Raw genomic sequence first — 19,065 nt, 5'->3', positions numbered from 1 at the left:
TCATATGGAGATTGTTTAAAGAGAGAAGAGAGAGAGAGAAACTTCAAGATGATGTGAAATAGTGATTGTATGGAGAGAGAGAGAGAGAGCGAGAGAGACTCCAAGACGATGTGAAATGGCGATTGTTTAGAGTGAGAGAGAGAGAGAGATACTCCAAGACGTTGTGAAATGGCTATTGTTTCGAGAGAGAGAGAGAGAGAGAGAGAGAGAGAGAGAGAGAGACGTGATATGGGGGTTATTTAGAGAGAGAGATAGAGATGTGAAATGGAGATTGTTAAGAGAGAGAGAGAGAGAGAGAGAGAGATGGTAATGTGAAATGTCGATTATTTGAGAGAGAGAGAGAAAAGGCGTGATATGGGGTTATTTAGAGAGAGAGATAGAGATGTGAAATGGAGATTGTTAAGAGAGAGAGAGAGAGAGAGAGAGATGATGTGAAATGTCGATTGTTTAGAGGGAAAGAGAGAGAGAGAGATGATAATGTGAAACGTCTCTTGTTTAGAGAGAGATATGAAAGGGCGATTGGAGAGAGAGAATTTCAAGAAATTCTGAAATGGCGATTGTTTACAGAAAGGTAGGTCAGGAGAAGGGGGGTGTTACCGAGGTACTATTAGACCATGGGGGGTAGGGGAGGAGACCAGTGGTGTGAAGGAGACGAAATCTGTCCCCTGGGGGGGTGAAGGGATGGGCCAAGATGCGGAAAGAGTGATGAAACAGAGGAAAAGGCGACGGGAGAGGAAATGCAGGAAAATGAGAGAGAGAAAGAGAGAGAGAGAGATTTCCAAGCTTAATTGGTTGCTGTGAAAAAGTGTGACGAAATATTCAAAGGAATTCTGGGAAGAAAGTGTGATAACTTTAGGACAAGCAGGAGCCACGAGGGAACTATGATTGAATTATTATTATTATTATTATTATTATTATATATTATTATTATTATTATATATCACAAGATGAAGAACCCTATATAGGAAATACAAAAAGAAAAGATTAGTTATTAAAGTAAAAATAAATTAAATTAATAACTAAACAGATAAAAATGTAAGTAAATTATTAAAATACAAGGAGAACTGCTTTAGGGTAGCAATGAGTAGCATCTTCGCTTGAACTTTTGAAGAAAATATCAAAGTGTCCTCAAGTATTTTTTTTTTATACGCCAAAACTTCTCATACTAGCGTAATGCTTCTTGCCTGACGAACTTCTCATGAGGTTTCCAGAGAACTTTCATTCCTCACACCATGGAACAGTCTCCCAAAAGATATCACAGAGAGAGAGAGAGAGAGAACTCTGCCGTCGTATATCTATATTGAACATTCAACTATTTCAATAAGAGTGGATCTTATTATTATCATCAATCTTTGCAACGCGTTTTGAAATGTGAATTATTTATTGTCCTGTAGTCTAAAAATATTTCCACTTGAATGCAATTCTGGACTAACTTAACAGCCATATATGAAATTAAAATACCCATAAAAAACAAACTTGAATCAGAAAACCGTCTCCTATACGACTAGTATAATACTTTCTCGACAGTCACAGGTAAATTTGGTGGAAAAGAAAAAAGGTAGGTGGTTAGAGCATTTATTTAGATTCACAGGTGTGGCATAAAGATTTTGGCATGATCAGAACTGGCGTTCATTTATACAATTTCAAAATGGATCAGTTTCATGACAAGTGAGAACTGCACTCCCATTTCTAGGACTGTTTGATGGAAGAATGGAATATAGAGTTTAGGCCAAAGGCCAAGCACTGGGACCTATGAGGTCATTCAGCGCTGGAAAGGCGTAACAGGAGATGGTGGATAGGAAGATGGAAGTAAGATAATGTGAATGGAGATAGAGTAAAAGGAATGAAAGGGGTTGCAGCTAGGGCCCAAAGGGACGCAGCAAAGAACCTTTTAAATAATGCCCCATGCCCACAGTGCATCGCGTGAGGTGCACTGACGGCACGAAACCCTCCCGCCCCACCCCGCTTCCACCCCCTTCTACGGTAATGACATCTCGACGAACAGCAATCTTGCTGAGAAGTGTGAATAATCTCAGCTTTTAGGGAAAACTCGTGAGATGGCTATTTGTATTTCTGTCCGCCCTCAGATCTTAAAAACTACTGAGGCTAGAGGGCTGCAAATTGGTATGTTGATCATCCACCCTCCAATCAACAAACATACCAAATTGCAACCCTCTAGCTTCAGTAGCTTTTATTCTATTTAAGGTTAAAGTTAGCCATGATCGTGCGTCTGGTATCGCTATAGGTGCCAACAACACAGGCCACTCAGTACCCACTGAGAGGGTCCTGAAGCCACTGCCAGGCCGTTGCTGAAAGTTTCATGGACCGCGGCTGAGAGTTTCATGGACCGCGGCTGAGAATTTCACACAGCTGTACGGAAGGCTCGATCGCATTTTGTACTTGTTTCTCTCGCGGGGCAGATCGTGTTTTGCACTGGTTTTGCAGTCTACCTGCCAACACTCACAGCCGCTTGTTATTCGCGCAGTCCTCCACGGGAGCCTGTGAAAAATCAGCAGTTTTCAAGAGTTAATGGATCAGGTGCTGAACTGCGCTTGGATACTGTCACAGCTCCGTCTCAAAGCAAAGTTGTTGTTGAGGAAGTGTAAGTTAGGTAAAAAATATATGGATGTATTTGTTAGTAGTTATTTGAAATTTGGTCACAAGCCTTTTATGGTATACTGGTTTGAATTTGGGCTGTGTAAGGAAACAAATTTTTAAAAATAGGTCTCTGTCTCTCTGTCTCTCTCTCTCTCTCTCTCTCTCTCTCTCTCTCTCTCTCTCTCTCTCTCTTTACACAACGACGCACGCGGATACACATTCGTCTATGTTCATTCACAAGTATTCTCTCTCTCTCTCTCTCTCTCTCTCTCTCTCTCTCTCTCTCTCTCTCTCTAAACAAAACCACACACACACACACACACACACATTCGTCTACGGTCATTCACAAGTATTCTCTCTCTCTCTCTCTCTCTCTCTCTCTCTCTCTCCTTCAGCAAAAGAACACACAGACTCACATTCGCATAATTATGGTCATTCACAACTATCGTATGAACGATGCTGAAATATATATTGCAAGCAATATATGTCAATAGCTATAGCGGTATAGATTAACGGCCCGGCAGCAAATTCCTGAGATGTATGCTAGTATTGCACCAGCCCCGGTATTTTTGCCATGACCCCAGGTTAGGTTAGGTTAGATTAGATTGGTGACGTGGGAGTAATTTGGGTGTGGGAAACATAATGAGATTATTTTCAAGAAAATTTAACGGTTAGTTTTTGAGATATGGCGTCTCGATTCTTTCAGGGAAAGGTCCCGGTACTCGGTTATATCTGGGGGAAATAACAAGCCGGTGAGGATCTGACGCCTCTGTCCTCCGAAGAAGCAGCTTCGCGACTGATCGCTGGTTTTGGAGGGGTTCCGAGACCCGGTGCCAAAGCGAGAAAAGTCACGAGGTCTATAGACGTGGGAATCTACAGACCTCGGAAAGTCACAAAAGTGTGATGTATGGATCGAGTCAAAGTGTGAAAACGCGTGTGGGTGACTTTCGGGGGTTAAGAATCCGGAATTTCCAGAATGAATAGGGGTCGTTAAAGAAGTTGGATAACGAAATAGAAAAGGACCATATACGAATTTGTGTCTCTGTGGTTTTTTTTTTTTTGGGGAGAGAGAGAGAGAGAGAGAGAGAGTAGAGAGAGAGAGAGAGAGAGAGAGAGAGAGAGAGAATATTTTTGAATGACCGTATACGAAAGTGTGTCCGTGTGTTTTTGAGTAGAGAGAGAGAGAGAGAGAGAGATGATACTTTTGAATGACAGTATACGAATGTGTGTCTGTGTGTTTTTGTGGAGAGAGAGAGAGAGAGAGAGAGAGAGAGAGAGAGAGAGAGAGAGAGATTATATTTTAGAATGACCTTATACGAAAGTGTGTGTGGTTTTGAGTAAAGAGAGAGAGAGAGAGAGAGGGAGAGAATACTTTTGAATGACCGTATACGAATGTGTTTGTGTTTTTTACTTTGGAGAGAGTGAGAGAGAGAGAGAGAGAGAGAGAGAGAGATCGGAATTTCAACATCGTTCGTATGATACTTGTGAATGATAATATACGAATGTGTGTCTGTGTGTGTGTAATTTCTCTTGAGAGAGAGAGAGAGAGGAGAGAGAGAGCCTGCGCTTAGACTGCTTAGTATTTGTGCTGATAGCTGAGAATCTCAGAAATGATAATAAAGTTCTCCCCGGCGTAGACAGGTAACCTACAAAATGATTTCGAACGGCGAAGAAAATGAAAATGTAAAAGAAAAGAATACTCTAACAAATAGGGTACTAAAAAGCCGAATGGAGAGAGAGAGAGAGAGAGAGAGAGAGAGAGAGAGAGAGAGAGAGAGAAGAGAGAGATCAGAAGAAAGATGAAGGGGCGAGGGCATCTGAGGGAACGGATGGAAAAGAGGAATAACACAAAAGGGAGAAAAAGTGGGAAGGAAAAATGACAACGAAGGAAAACAAGCAGAGACTCAAGTGGTCTCCGGGAGAGAGAGAGAGAGAGAGAGAGAGAGAGAGAGAGAGAGAGAGAGAGAGAGAGAGCGAAAAATGACTGCATGGGAGGGAAAGCAAACGAAGGAAAAGATGAAAGCACCGTGGCAAAAGTTAGGAAAAGAAAGGGGAGGGTCGTCGGACATTTTCAAAAGAAATATATATAGAAAGAAAAAAAAAAGAAAGCAGAACGAAATTCCCAGAACGGTAATTGTTATAGCTTTCCTAAAACTTTCTGAAAAGAAAGTAGACGTGGAGGAGGAGGAGGAGGAGTGGGAGGAGGGAGAGGGGAAGAAGTTGAAGAAAGTATTCGTAATGAGGACAGTCCTTGTGATAGACCAACTGACTGCATTATAGGTTCCATAACTCTGATGTTATTCGGGCTCGTTCTGTGCGCAGCTTTCTTGAAAATCTTCACTAAAGTGTTAATTCCACATAGCTGCTACCATACGAAGGCCGACATTAGAATTCCTCGATAATTTCAAGCTGTTTCCAATTTCATCTTGTTGATTTGAACTGAATACAGAATTCAGGCCAAAGACCAAGCACTGGGATCTATGATGAGGTCATTCAACCTGAAGCGGAAATTGTCAGTGAAAGCTTTGAAAGTTGCAACAGGAGGAAAACCTCAAAGCAGTTGCACTATAAATCAATTGTTAGGAGAGGGTGGGAAGTAAGACAGAAGAAAGAGAATATAAAAGAAGGTACAGTAAAAGGGCCTGTATCAAATTTTTTTTATTTCTTTCTTTCTTTCGTTCTTTCTTTCTTTCTTTCTTTCTTTCTGTAGCTCCCTTTACCTCCTGTTACTTCTTCCCAGTGATTCTTTGGGAGCTTGAATTTCAAGTCAGTGGCCTCTGTGGTGGGCTTGTTCCATATGAATAGGGTTCATCTTCTGAATAATAATAATAATAATAATAATAATAATAATAATAATAATAATAATAAATAATAATAATAATAATAATAATAATATAAACAAAATCTAATACACTGTTGATTTTAAACAGAGGTAAAGACTAAAAGCAAGGATCAGAAAAATTGAAATAAACACACAAAATCTGGAATGGTTGGAAAAGCAAAATTATCAAAGATATTCATTTGTAGGACAATTTGGGAGGACCATTCCAGGAAGGCCTTGATAAGACGAATAAACATTTACTATATAAAATAAATATATTGAAACTATTTATATCAACAAATATATATAAATAAGGTCTTTATATAATAATAATAATAATAATAATAATAAGAAGATAAGAAGAAGATATATATATATATAAGAAGAAGAAGAAGAATAAGAAGAAGAATATAAATTTGAACTTCGCTCTAATCTGTTGAGTAACGTAAACAAATGGATTAAAACTAAAAGCAAGATGGATTTTGCAGAAAAGAAATTGAAATAAAAATTCAAAAATTCTACAAAACAGGAAAAGAAAAGAAATTAACGATAAAGAAACTCCACTTGTTCTCTCAGATCTGGGGGGAACTCCAAGGCCTAAAAAATGCGGAATATGTTTCTCTCAGCCGCTAAAGCGAGTTAATCGAGGCCGAAAACAGACCTGTCTTTCGGTGGTCTCGGTATAATGCTGTATGAGCCGCGGCCCATGAAGCTTTAACCACGGCCCGGTGGTGGCCTATCCTATATAGTTGCCAGAAGCACGTTTATGGCTAACTTTAACCTTAAATCAAATAAAAACTACTGAGGCTAGAGGGCTACAATTTGTTGTTTGATAATTGGAGGGTGGATAATCAACGTACCAATTAGCAGCCCTCTAGCCTCAGTAGTTTTTAAGACCTGAGGACGGACAGAAAAAGTGTGGACAGAATAAAGTGCGGACGGACAAACAAAGCCGGTACAAGAGTTTCTTAGTTTGTCTAAGTAATTCTAAAGAGACAGACGTACAGTTAAGGTTTTTAAAATTAATTTTACCTGTGTTCTTCTTCTATCTGTATGTCTACAAAGTTTCCACCTGACCTGTAGATTATTGTAGTACAAGGTAAGGTAAGAATGACCATTTAGCAACCAGCAAGGCGGCAGATCATATAATCATTATTACCCACAATGACTCTCGATTCCTTCACATTTTGGAAACGCGTATCACTACGAAGCCTAGTTCTCAAATCAAGAAAAAAATGAAGTTATTCGTTGCTCGGCCGAGATTCGATCTCGGGTCAGCGTAACAGAGAGGGATAACGAAAATTACATTATAAGTCTATTCCAGCTCATGCGTACTTATTCACATCTGCCGATTTTAGATACATTTCTTAAAGCTGGAATAGACCCACCTTCACCATCAACCCCAAGTCGTTTATTCCTTTTTTTTTAGGTTGAAATTTATATTTAGAAGCTATTGGTCACTTTTCACCAGATACCTGGTTCATTTTCTGCGAAGAAATGGAACGAAGAAGAAATCTTGTGTTTACAAAATCGACAATTACTCTTCCAGCAAAACTGATCAGGCAGTTGTGGAATCTCCTGCTCTCCAAATATTTTAATAGGCGCGGAGCAAATTCATTCCTGCTCTCTGCTGCCAGATGTATCGGATTTATTCTCTGTTCCCTCTTATTTATTCATTTCTTTATTTATCAATCACCTTTTCCTATAATTCATCTCCACTGCAGGCTGATTTAACAGATGTTGTATCTGGGACTTGTTTTCTGTTCCCTTTCTTATTTATTCATTTCTTTATTTATCAATCACCTTTTCCTATAATTCATCTCTCACTGCAGGCTGATTTCCCTTTAGAGTCCTCTTGGTTTCAATATAGTCTTCTGGACTGTCCAGAAAAGTTTTCAGCTGAAGCTGTTATTTTTTATTAAGTTGGCTTTATGCCAGCACGGGCTCTTGCTCAAAGAGCAGCCCGTAAAACAGCTGAAGATTTCAAGGAAGAGAGAAAGAACGACGAAAGATTATTAAAGTTTTTGTTCAACTTCTCAGAGCTTGAATAAACGCAGAGAGGTCTCTTCTTGATCAGTAGCGCTCCTATCTCCAGGACCCAGAAATAATCTCCGCTCCTTCTTTTGTCTCTTGTACAAATTTCTCAAGAGCTTAAAACCAGCGGCGTTGGGATTCAGCCGGCTTAATCTGACAACAGCTCTCTCTCTCTCTCTCTCTCTCTCTCTCTCTCTCTCTCTCTCTATACGGAAGACATTAACAGGATCAAAACCAACGGTCATTTTCCCTTTGTCTGCCTCACTTTTAACAAACACCCCCTCCCTCCTCCCCTATACCCCAAACAACCCTAATCCTAATCCCCTCCCCCATTTCCCCTAATTCCTTATACCAATATCCCTTAATACTATATATATATATATATATATATATATATATATATATATATATATATATATATATATATATATATATATATATATATATATAATCCCATACAGAAGCTTTTAACTTTGCACTTATTTTTGAAAAGCTTTCAATTTTCGCTTAAAATCGATGTTCTTCCAGCTCCGCCCCAGGCGTGCCCTACGGCGATACCACGGGTCAATTTACTGGGAGGGGCTTTGACCTACTTCCCGAAAACAAAAGACTGAAACTGAAATGAAAACAAAAGATTAAAAAACAATTGTCTTGTTTTCATTTGATATTCTCTGTTTCCGTGACTCTCTGGCTACATGCACTGTAAGCATTCCAGTTAAAATTTCGTCTAATTTGCAAAGTAGAGAAACGATTGGATGCACGAAACATAATAATAATAATAATAATAATAATAATAATAATAATAATAATAATAATAATAATAATAATAATAATAATGAGGAGGATGTCGTGCAACAGTAATCTCAAAAGTTCAAGCGAAGATGCAATGCATTACTACCCTAAAGCCATTCTCCTTGTATTTTAATAATTTACTTACGTTTTTATCTATTTATTTATTCATTTGTTAATTTTTTTTATTTCTAATAACTGATCCTTTCTTTCTGTATTTCCTATTACCTTCTGTTGCTTCTTTCAAATAAATGAACGCCATAATATTCTTTGGAAGCTTAAGAATTTCAAGTCAATGGCCCCTGTGGTGGGCTTGTTCCATATGATTGGGATTCGTCTCCTGAATAATAATAATAATAATAATAATAATAATAATAATAATAATAATAATAATAATAATAATAATAATTTTCTGTCAAATGAACTCCTTTGATATTCTTTGAAAGCTTGAATTTCAAGTCAATGGCCCTTGTGGTGGGCTTGTTCCGTATGAATAAAGTTCGTCTCCTGAATAATAATAATAATAATAATAATAATAATAATAATAATAATAATAATAATAATAATAATAATAATTTCTTTCAGAAGAACTTAATATTCTTTGGAAGCTTGGCTTTCAAGTCAATGGCCTCAGTGGTGGGCTTGTTCCGTATGAATAAAATTCGTCTTCTGAATAATAATAATAATAATAATAATAATAATAATAATAATAATAATAATAATAATAATAATAATAATAATAATAATCATTTCTGTCAAATGCACTCCTTAATATTCTTTGGAAGCTTGAATTCCAAGTCAATGGCCCCTGTGGTGGGCTTGTTCCGGACGAATAAAGTTCATCTTCTGAATAATAATAATAATAATAATAATAATAATAATAATAATAATAATAATAATAATAATAATAATAATAATAATAAAAAAGCTCTCATCTCGTAAATTCACCACCCTTGAGCTGGTAGATAATTGTAAATAACTGTCAATTTCTGTTGTTAACTAGTAACTAGTTCTCAAGAAGATGCAAAAGACGATGACTAAAAAAAAAGATTTCTTCCGTGAATTTATTCCGCTACTTTTGAATCTTAAGTAGGCGGAACCTCAATGGTACACCGTGTTTAGTACTAGTCCCTCGACGATCAAAATATACACCCATTTCTATGTCGTATAGTCGACAAATTTATTAAGAAACGATATCTTGGATACCCGAGGGGGCTAGTACTAAACACGGCGTCCCATTGAGCTTCCTCCATGTTTAGTACTAGCACTTCGGACGGAGGTGCTAGTACTAAACATGGCGGAACCTCAATGGGACGCCGTGTTTAGTACTAGCCCCTCGACGATCAAAGTATTATATACACCCATTTCTATATCGTGTAGTCGACAAATTATATTAAGAAACGATATCTTGGATACCCGAGGGGCTAGTACTAAACACGGCGTCCCATTGAGCTTCCTCCATGTTTAGTACTAGCCATGTTTAGTACTCAGCAACCTCAATGGGACGCCGTGTTTACGCTAACCCCTCGACGATCAAAGTATATATAACCCATTTCTATATCGTAGTCGACAAATTATTTGAGAAACGATATCGGATACCTCAAAACACGGCTTCCATTTTTTTAATTCACCTCGGGAGACGATAACAAGCCAATGTAAGACGAAATTCAATCAATAGGAGTTTTAGAAACTGCCTAAAATGAGTGTCTTCGCGATTGTAGACCCAGAGTTATGTTGATTTACCGAAGCGTGGGAAAGTTATATTCAGAGTTTTTTTTTTATTTTTAATGAATAAAAACGTCAAATGATGTTGTATGTTATTTTTCTCATCCTACAGATGAAAACTGATTAACGGGAGATTTAGCCAATACAGAAAATTGGTCCTTTCGCGATTGTGGACCTCGAGTTATATTGAGTTTGCGGAGGTATTAGCAAGTTATTTTCAGATGGGTTTTTTTATTTTTAATTAATAAAAATGTCAAATGACGACATAGTTTATTTATTTCATCCTTCAGATTAAAAGTGATCGGCATGGGATTTAGAAAATATACACAATTATTTTTCAATTGTATAAACCTTGAGTTATGTTGATTTAACCAAAACATTTGAAAGTGATGTTCAGTTTTTTTTTAATGGATAAAAATTTCAAATGACGTTATAGTTTATTTATCTCATCCTACAAATAAAAATAGATCGACAGGAGATTTAGAAAATATACAAAATTAGTACTTTCACGTTTATAAACCCAGAGTTATAATTAGTTAACCCAAACCTCGATCTGAATGTCAATCCTTCATTGAGAATGAAGTTGTGCTTTTCCGTGACGCAGAAATGCGTAAGACGAATACCTCGCGTCTCTTCTTTTCAGTTATCAGCTCAGACGCGACGCGAAATTGTCTCACTGGAAAAGAGAAACATAATACTTTTCCAGGTTTTCCGTCTCTTGCCTGGAAGTGGAAGCCAGCGAGCGTTTTGGTGAATTCTGGTTGCTTGCAAACTCGTCCACCGCCATTTTGTGCGGCGCGAGGTCCTACCTTGCAAAGCAAGTGCGTTATTGGCTCCCCCGAAAGTCAGTAACCTGTAATTGACTGAAATATCGCGGAGGGGGTGGGGGAGAGGGAAGGAAGGGGACGGGGATCTTTCCCCCTTTTTTCGACGGCGTTGCAAACAGATTGGGAGGAGGAGGAGGAGGAGAAGGAGGGGGCGGGGGAAGAGAGAAAGAGAGAGAGAGAGAGAGAGGGGGGGGGAAGGGAGATGGCCCACCACGCAACGAAATCCAGCAAGCATTTGGCGCAGACGCCCCCAAAATACGAACACTCTTGCTATTGACAGAAGTAATGACAAGACTCGCAAATGATTATACCTGACGTTGGCGGCGTCGGAGGGCTGGTCCCCTGGTCCCCTGGTCCCCGGTCCCTGCATGGTCCCTAGCCTGGCCCTTCTCGCAGGGTCTGCCGGGTGTGTGGGGGCCAGGCCATTACGGCGAAATACGGTGTGTGTGATTGACGTCTTCTCCTTGATGTAACCCCGAATCGAGTGTCTTTTGTTATGCGCGGATCGAGTTGTTGTGTGGCGAAGATCTGCCAAAATAGCGGCGCCCTTTTTTGCTGCGAGTTTCGCCGTCGTCTCTCTTTACCGTCGGTCTCGCCCCCGCTCATTTGGCCTTTATTTTCGCTTCGGCGGTCCTCCGCAGGGACCAATTTCCGACGGACCAAAATATCTCTTCGGGAAAAATATTAATATTAAGTCGGAGGCGTGACGCCTGATGATATATTCTCCTTCGCTCGAACTTATATGACTATCATATGACGGGAGGTGGAATGTTTTAGAAAAAGTCCTGCTCCTGCTCTCTCTCTCTCTCTCTCTCTCTCTCTCTCTCTCTCTCTCTCTCTCTCTCTCTCTAAGAAATTCAGTGTCTCGGCTGCAAAGAGTAACAGAAGTTTGATACCTTTCTTACATATTCTCTCTCTCTCTCTCTCTCTCTCTCTCTCTCTCTCTCTCTCTCTCTCTCTCTCTCTCTCTCTCCTTCTTCCTCTTCTTCTTCTTCTCTTTAAGTACCTTTGCCTCTTCCCATCTACGGCAACAGTTTTTTTATATTTTTTTCTTTAATTCCATTCTTGTTTCTGGGTCAAAGTTGACAGAGGTCACGTCACATTCCTTCTGCCCGGATCATGACCTGCGTCACTTGTATCTCAGATTCCTATGTCATTTCCGTTGCTGGTTTTAAGAACAATCCTTTATCCTATCCTACTGAAATATATGCACCTCAGTAGGATATATATATATATATATATATATATATATATATATATATATATATATATATATATATATATATGTATATGTATGTATGTATCTATACACACACATATGAATGGTAGCCTATTCTTAATGGCTTATACTCCTTCATTTTTAAGTATACGTTCACAGAGCCAGGACCCTTAAATCTGCAGTAAGAATGAATAAAAAAAAGAATGATGAAACCCTTTCCTTTTCAAATCCTGATTCGGAATCCGTCCACAGGACCTGAATTTAAAGACTGCAAGAATATTCGACCGCCAAAATGATACGTATATTCGCCAGCACATATACTTACCGGCAAATATAATCGAGAGACTGGAATTTGTACTCAAGTTAATCTATATGATTTACACACCGAAAGATATATAAAGAAAATATGCATAATTGAGGGAAGCGCTTATTCTAACTGAATGTTATCTGCTGTTTTGAAAAAGAAGACCAACCGCACGTTTGATTCCAGTTCTCATATGACACAGTTCTAAGGCAATTCACGTGTAATGTCAGCTCTCATATGACACAGTTCTAAAGCAATTCACGTATGATTTCAGCTCTCATATGACACAGGTCTAAAGCAATTCACGTATGATTTCAGCTCTCATATGACACAATTCTAAAGCATTTCAGCTCTCATATGACACAGTTCTAAAGCATTTCAGCTCTCATATGACACAGTTCTAAAGAATTTCATCTCTCATATGACACAGATCTAAAGCAATTCACGTATAATTTCAGCTCTCATATGACACAGTTCTAAAGCATTTCATCTCTCATATGGTACAGTTCTAAAGCAATTCACGTATAATTTCAGCTCTCATGTGACAGTTCTAAAGCAATTCACATATAATTTCAGCTCTCATATGACACAGTTCTAAAGCAATTCACATATAATTTCAGCTCTCATATGACACAGTTCTAAAGCAATTCACATATAATTTCAGCTCTCATATGACACAGTTACAAAGCAATTCACATATAATTTCAGCTCTCATATGACACAGTTCCAAAGCAATTCACGTATAGTTTCAGCTCTCATATGACAGTTCTACAGCGATTCTCAGAATGTTTTCTGTTCCAATCGTTACTTTAATTGTTAATGGTACTTGAACAGATTGTGACTAACTTAAATGTTTTTATTTGATTACCCTACTTTCTGTCCTAGATAAAATTGTCACTTTTTTCCTGTGACTTTTTTTCTGAGATTTTTCTGTGACTTTTTTTTTCTGAGATTTTTCTCTGACTTTTTTCTGTGGCTTTTTTCCTGTGACTTTTTTCTGTGACTTTTTCTTTGACTTTTTCTTTGACTTTTTCCTGTAACTTTTTTCTGTGATTTTTCTGTGACTTTTTACTGTGGCTTTTTCCTGTGACTTTTTCTCTGACTTTTCCTGTGATATTTTCTGTGACTTTTTTTCTGTGACTTTTTTCCTGTGACTTTTTCTGTGAATTTTTTCCTGTGAATTTTCCTGTGAGTTTTCAGTGACTTTTTTCCTGTGACTTTATTATCGATCACCGGACAAACTTTGGGTCCTTACCCACCAAAACAAGAGACATTCTGACTCCCCCCCCATAAAAAATTATGAATTAAATACAGAATTTAGGCCAAAGGCCAAGCACTGGAACCAATGAGGTCATTCAGCGCTGAAACGGAAATTGACAGTAAAAGTTTGAAAGGTGTAACAGGAGGAAAACCTCACAGTTGCACTATGAATCGATTGTTAGGAGAGGGTGGAAAGTAAGATGGAGGAAAGAGAATATGAAAGGAGGTATAGTAAAAGGAACGAAAGGGGTTGCAGCTAGTAACCAAAGTTAACATGCTGATATGCACAAAACACCATATGCCATATTGAGTGAATTTGCAAGCATGTCAGTCTGTGTAGACAAACTCTGTGTGTGTGTGTGTGTGTGTGTGTGTGTGTGTGTGTGTGTGTGAGTATCTGCGTGTATAAAAGATAATATGAATTACTAAAAGATAACATAAATTAATAAAATATGAACAAACAATGGAGGAGACGCAGCCTGTCGCATAAACATAAGCGAAGACATCTATCACTATATGCAAAACTACAGTTTTGAAACTGCAAATTGTAAATTTTGGGGGGACTGAAGTCATTACAAAATTCAAAAACAAAAAAAAACAAAAAACTTTCTGGGGCCTTTGATGAACCCACAAGAGTCAGGCAACATCCAGAAGATGCTGTAAATGAATTTTTTTTTTTATTATTCATGATGATTAAGGAAAAATGTCACGTGTTTACAAAAAAATAAATAGACAAACATGAACCCACAAGTTTCAGGTAAATGCAGAAGAAGCTGTAAATGAAAGGTTTACGGTGTTATTCATTGATAAAGTATTCAGTAAAAGGCACATGTTTACAAAAAAGAACTGAATAGATAAATAAAATAGGCGGCTTCAATCCTGTTTATTTGGATGAGGAAAACAAGAGGTCTATGGCCGGCTCGAGCGTTTAGTACTAATCCCCCCCCCCGGGGGAATAAGAACAAAACAGAGAGGATTAGTAGTGATTCTTGTGATTTATGACCTGCTTATGACGGCGTGCATTTTGGAAGGATTCTCCCCCAACCCCCAATCATGTCCTAAGGAAACAGGTCTCTCTCTCTCTCTCTCTCTCTCTCTCTCTCTCTCTCTCTCTCTCTCTCTCTCTCTCTCTCTCTTGGAGAAACTGTTGTTAAGATTTTACTTTCTTACTTTATTTTGATAAAGCTTCCTGCAAATGTTAGATGATTCCTGCCAAAGATCCTTAGAAGCTTTAGCATACAATATATGTATACATATATCCATATATATATACATATATGCATATATATACATATATATATATATATATATATATATATATATATATATATATATATATATATATATATATATATATATATATAATATATATAAATCATACCAGGCTGTTTAAGAACAACAGATAATTTCCTAGCGAGAGACCTTTAAAAAAACATATCAAAGATAAAAATAAATAAATAAATTAGCGTGCATTTTTGCAAGCAGTCCTCAACTAATTATTCTCGCTCAGACAAACGTGTGTATGCATTCACTTTGTTTCTATCTATTTATTATTATCTTTGTACATCATGAAAACACCGACAAAACTTCGCTGTGTGTATATATTCATATTTTGATCTTGTTCATATTATTCTCGTTAGGTCAATAAGACGGGATGGTTTAATTCTAGAGCCTTTCGTTTCCAAAGTACTATAAGATTTCGAAGACGCAAAGTCTTGGAAAAACAAATCCATTGTGTAGGTACAATTACATTTAAAAACAAATCTAAACGGAGAGCATTCTTGGATATAATTACATTTAAAAATGAATCTAAACGGAGAGTTTTCGGGAATCTGCCCAATGCCCCTTTTCAAACTTTTTTCAAAATATATATTCGTACCCCCACACAGTCTTCTTCACCAGGTACCTGATGAAGAAACTGTATGTCTTAGAAAGCTTGTAATGTAGAAATGAAATAATCTGGGCTCTTTGTACCTGTAGGAACCTGAAAACGTTTCCTGAGTAGTAAAATTTACCCAAACTGTATTCGTGTCCAAGAGCGTCTCTATAGGCCGTGTAGGATTAAACAGGGAGGTGACTTATCTATCCCCTTGGGGGACTCCAACTATTTACCGGAAGGCATGAACACCTGTGTTTACCTTTTGACTGCCTGTGAGTGTCCCAGAGCACCTGGCGCTTTTGCTTTGACCTCTTCCTTCTTAAAAGCATTTTTTTTTATATCGTGTTTACAAAATCATGAATTAACTTGTAAGAATTTACGAATGTAATTTGATGCCGAATATTGATTTGGAACAATAAATCTTGACGTGATAGTTCGAAAGATCCTATATTGAGTTAAATTATTTTATTTAAATAAAATGAATGAGCACGTTTACTCACTCACGCACACACACCCACACGCACAAACATATATACACACATATATATATGTATATATATATACATACACACATACAACAAACATATATTCAGCGTGAACTTGAAAATGTAGAATAAACTACGAAAGTACTTGTTCAAAGTCCCAGTTTTCACTCACCTTCCGACGTGGACTTAGTGATATATACACACACATATAATACATGTATACACACACACACACACACACACACACTGGTCAGATCTTGGATAGGTGACCTTTGTAAGACCAAAAACACCGTCAGAACATGCACCCCACAGGTAAACCCTTACTAAGGGGATAAGGCAGATAATCCTCTTATAGAAAATTCCTGTCTCAAAACAAATCAAAACACGCCATACGTGAAGGGTTAAGAATGGATAGCTTTCTTAACCTAAAACACACGATGTTCAGTTTGTGTACTGTACTGAAGCACTCAATGTACAGTTTATATACTGTACTTACAGTAAACACCCAATGTACAGTTTATGTACTGTACTCAAACACTCAAGGCACAGTTTATATGCTGTACTCAAACACCAAATGTACAGTTTATATACTGTAAACACCCAATGTACACTTTCAATATGATACTGAAACACTCAATGTACACTTTAAATATTGTACTGAAACACTCAATGTACACTTTAAATATTGTATTGAAACACTCAATGTACAGTTTACATACTGTACCAAAACGCTCAATATACAGTTTGTATAATTTACTAAAACACCCAATGTACACGCTATATACTGTACTAAAACACTCAATGTACAGTTTATATAAAATGTAATAACACCCGCACTAAATATACTAAAAAACTCAATGTACAGATGATATAATGTACTAAAACACCCAATGTACACCAATGTACAGTTTATATGCTGCACTCAAACAACAAATGTACGCTCTAATACACAGTTTATATGCTGTACTCAAACAATGTACCACTGTGTACAGTTTATATGCTGTACTGTAACTCAAACACCCAATGCACACGCTATATGCTACAAAAAAAACTCGATGTACAGTTTATATAATGTACTAAAACACCCAATGTACACGTTTATATTACTTTAATAAAACAGTTTGTATGTTGTACCACAATGTACAGTTTATATGCTGTACTCAAACACCCAATATACATTTTATATACTGTCCTAAAACACCCAATATACATTTTATATACTGTACTCAAACACCCAATGCACAGTTTATATGCTGTACTAAAACATCCACTGTACACGCTATACACTGTACTAAACACTAGATGTACAGTTTATATGCAGTACTCAAACACCCAATGTACATTTTATATCGTTCTGTTTTAATTTTTTTCTACTCAAAACACATAATCTCCTCTGGAATATAAAATACATTTTATCATACTGCCAAAAACGTAAAACAAAACCACCAATGTCCACAGTTTATATGACTGTACTCAAGATAGTGTATGGATATCTCGGTGAACGGCAAATGTACAGTTTGTATGCTGTACTAAAACTTATATAATTTTTTCAATTCATGTACAGTTTAATAGTAAATGATGTGACAGCTGTACTCAAACAAATCCGCAAGAGCGTTCTCTAATGTAAACACACTGGATGCTTCTATATAAAACTACTACTAAAACACCCAAAAGAAAAGAATAATAAAATGAGTGCTCTACAGTTTATATGCTGTACTAAAAAACACTCAATGTAAAATAAAAAAAATTATATACTGTAATAAAACACTCAATGTCAACAGTTTATCATAACATTGCATTCGTTCCTTTATCGTTCCCCATGTTTTTCTTGGAAAATACACAAAAGATTTACACTTCTTCACATTTGACTGTAAAAATAGAACAAATTACAATGAACGAATACTGTAAAGCTTACTACTGTTTAAGTATCAATGATTTCAGAACCGTAGAATATGATTGAAAGTTTTAGGAGGTCAAAGCAAAAAAACACATTAAAACTCAAAAGTGCCAGATGTTTAATATATATCTAAGATAAAACACTCAATGTACACTTTATACACTTGATATACTATACTAAAACGCTCAATGTTCAGCTATACTAAATGTACAGTTTATATACTGTACTAAAACTCTCAAATGTACAGTTTGTACACTGTACTAAAATATATAGCTTAAATTTCCCAAAATACCAAGATGATGCTTTATGCACAAATAAAGCATTTGAATATTGCTGAATTCACATAGGCCAGGTTATATTTTAGAAAAAGAATACTTTAAATATATAATATTTTCACAACATAAAGACATTAAATAAAAATTTTTATTCTTGCATCAGAAATGAATAGATTTTACACATGAATTTATTAGATTAGAATCTTAATTCAAACACAAACCAAATTTGATTAAGGTGTATTTATAGACGTATCTTTATTTTAAAAAAAAAAAACAGTGATTGTTTCTATCAAAGTCATCCATGGAAAGTTACGCCAGATGAATTTTGAAACTAAACTGAGAAATATATCATTATTACTGTTTTTCTTATTTTTTTTTTATTTTGGGGTCTATCAGAGTCATCCTATTCGACTGGGTGGTTTTTATAATGTGGGGGGGGGGTTCCGTGTTGCATCCTGCTTCCTTAGGAGTCCATCACTTTTCTCACCATGTGCGCTGTTTCTAGTAGCACACTCTTCTACATGAGTCCTGGAGCTACTTCGGCATCTAGTTTTTCTAGATTCCTTTTCAGGGATCTTGGGATCGTGCCTAGTGTTCCTATGATTATGGGTACAATTTCCACTGGCATATTCCATATCCTTCTTATTTCGATTTTCAGGTTTTGATACTTATCAGTTTTTTTCTCTTTCTTTCTCATCTACTCTGGTATCCCATGGTACTGCGACATCAGTGAGTGATACTTTCTTCTTGATTTTATCAATCAACGTCACGTCTGGTCTATTGGCACGTGTCACCCTATCTGTTCTGATGACATAGTCCCAGATGATCTTTGTCTGATCGTTTTCTATCACTCCCTCAGGTTAGTGTTCGTACCACTTACTACTGCAAGCTAGCTGGTGTTTCTTGCACAGGCTCCAGTGGAGGGATTTTGCTACTGAATCATGCCTCTTTT

This window comes from Macrobrachium rosenbergii, chromosome 8 (assembly GCF_040412425.1).
Source record: "Macrobrachium rosenbergii isolate ZJJX-2024 chromosome 8, ASM4041242v1, whole genome shotgun sequence".
Lineage (NCBI taxonomy): Eukaryota > Metazoa > Arthropoda > Malacostraca > Decapoda > Palaemonidae > Macrobrachium > Macrobrachium rosenbergii.
The sequence above is the reverse complement of the archived record's forward strand: the minus strand, read 5'-3'. Positions refer to the sequence as shown.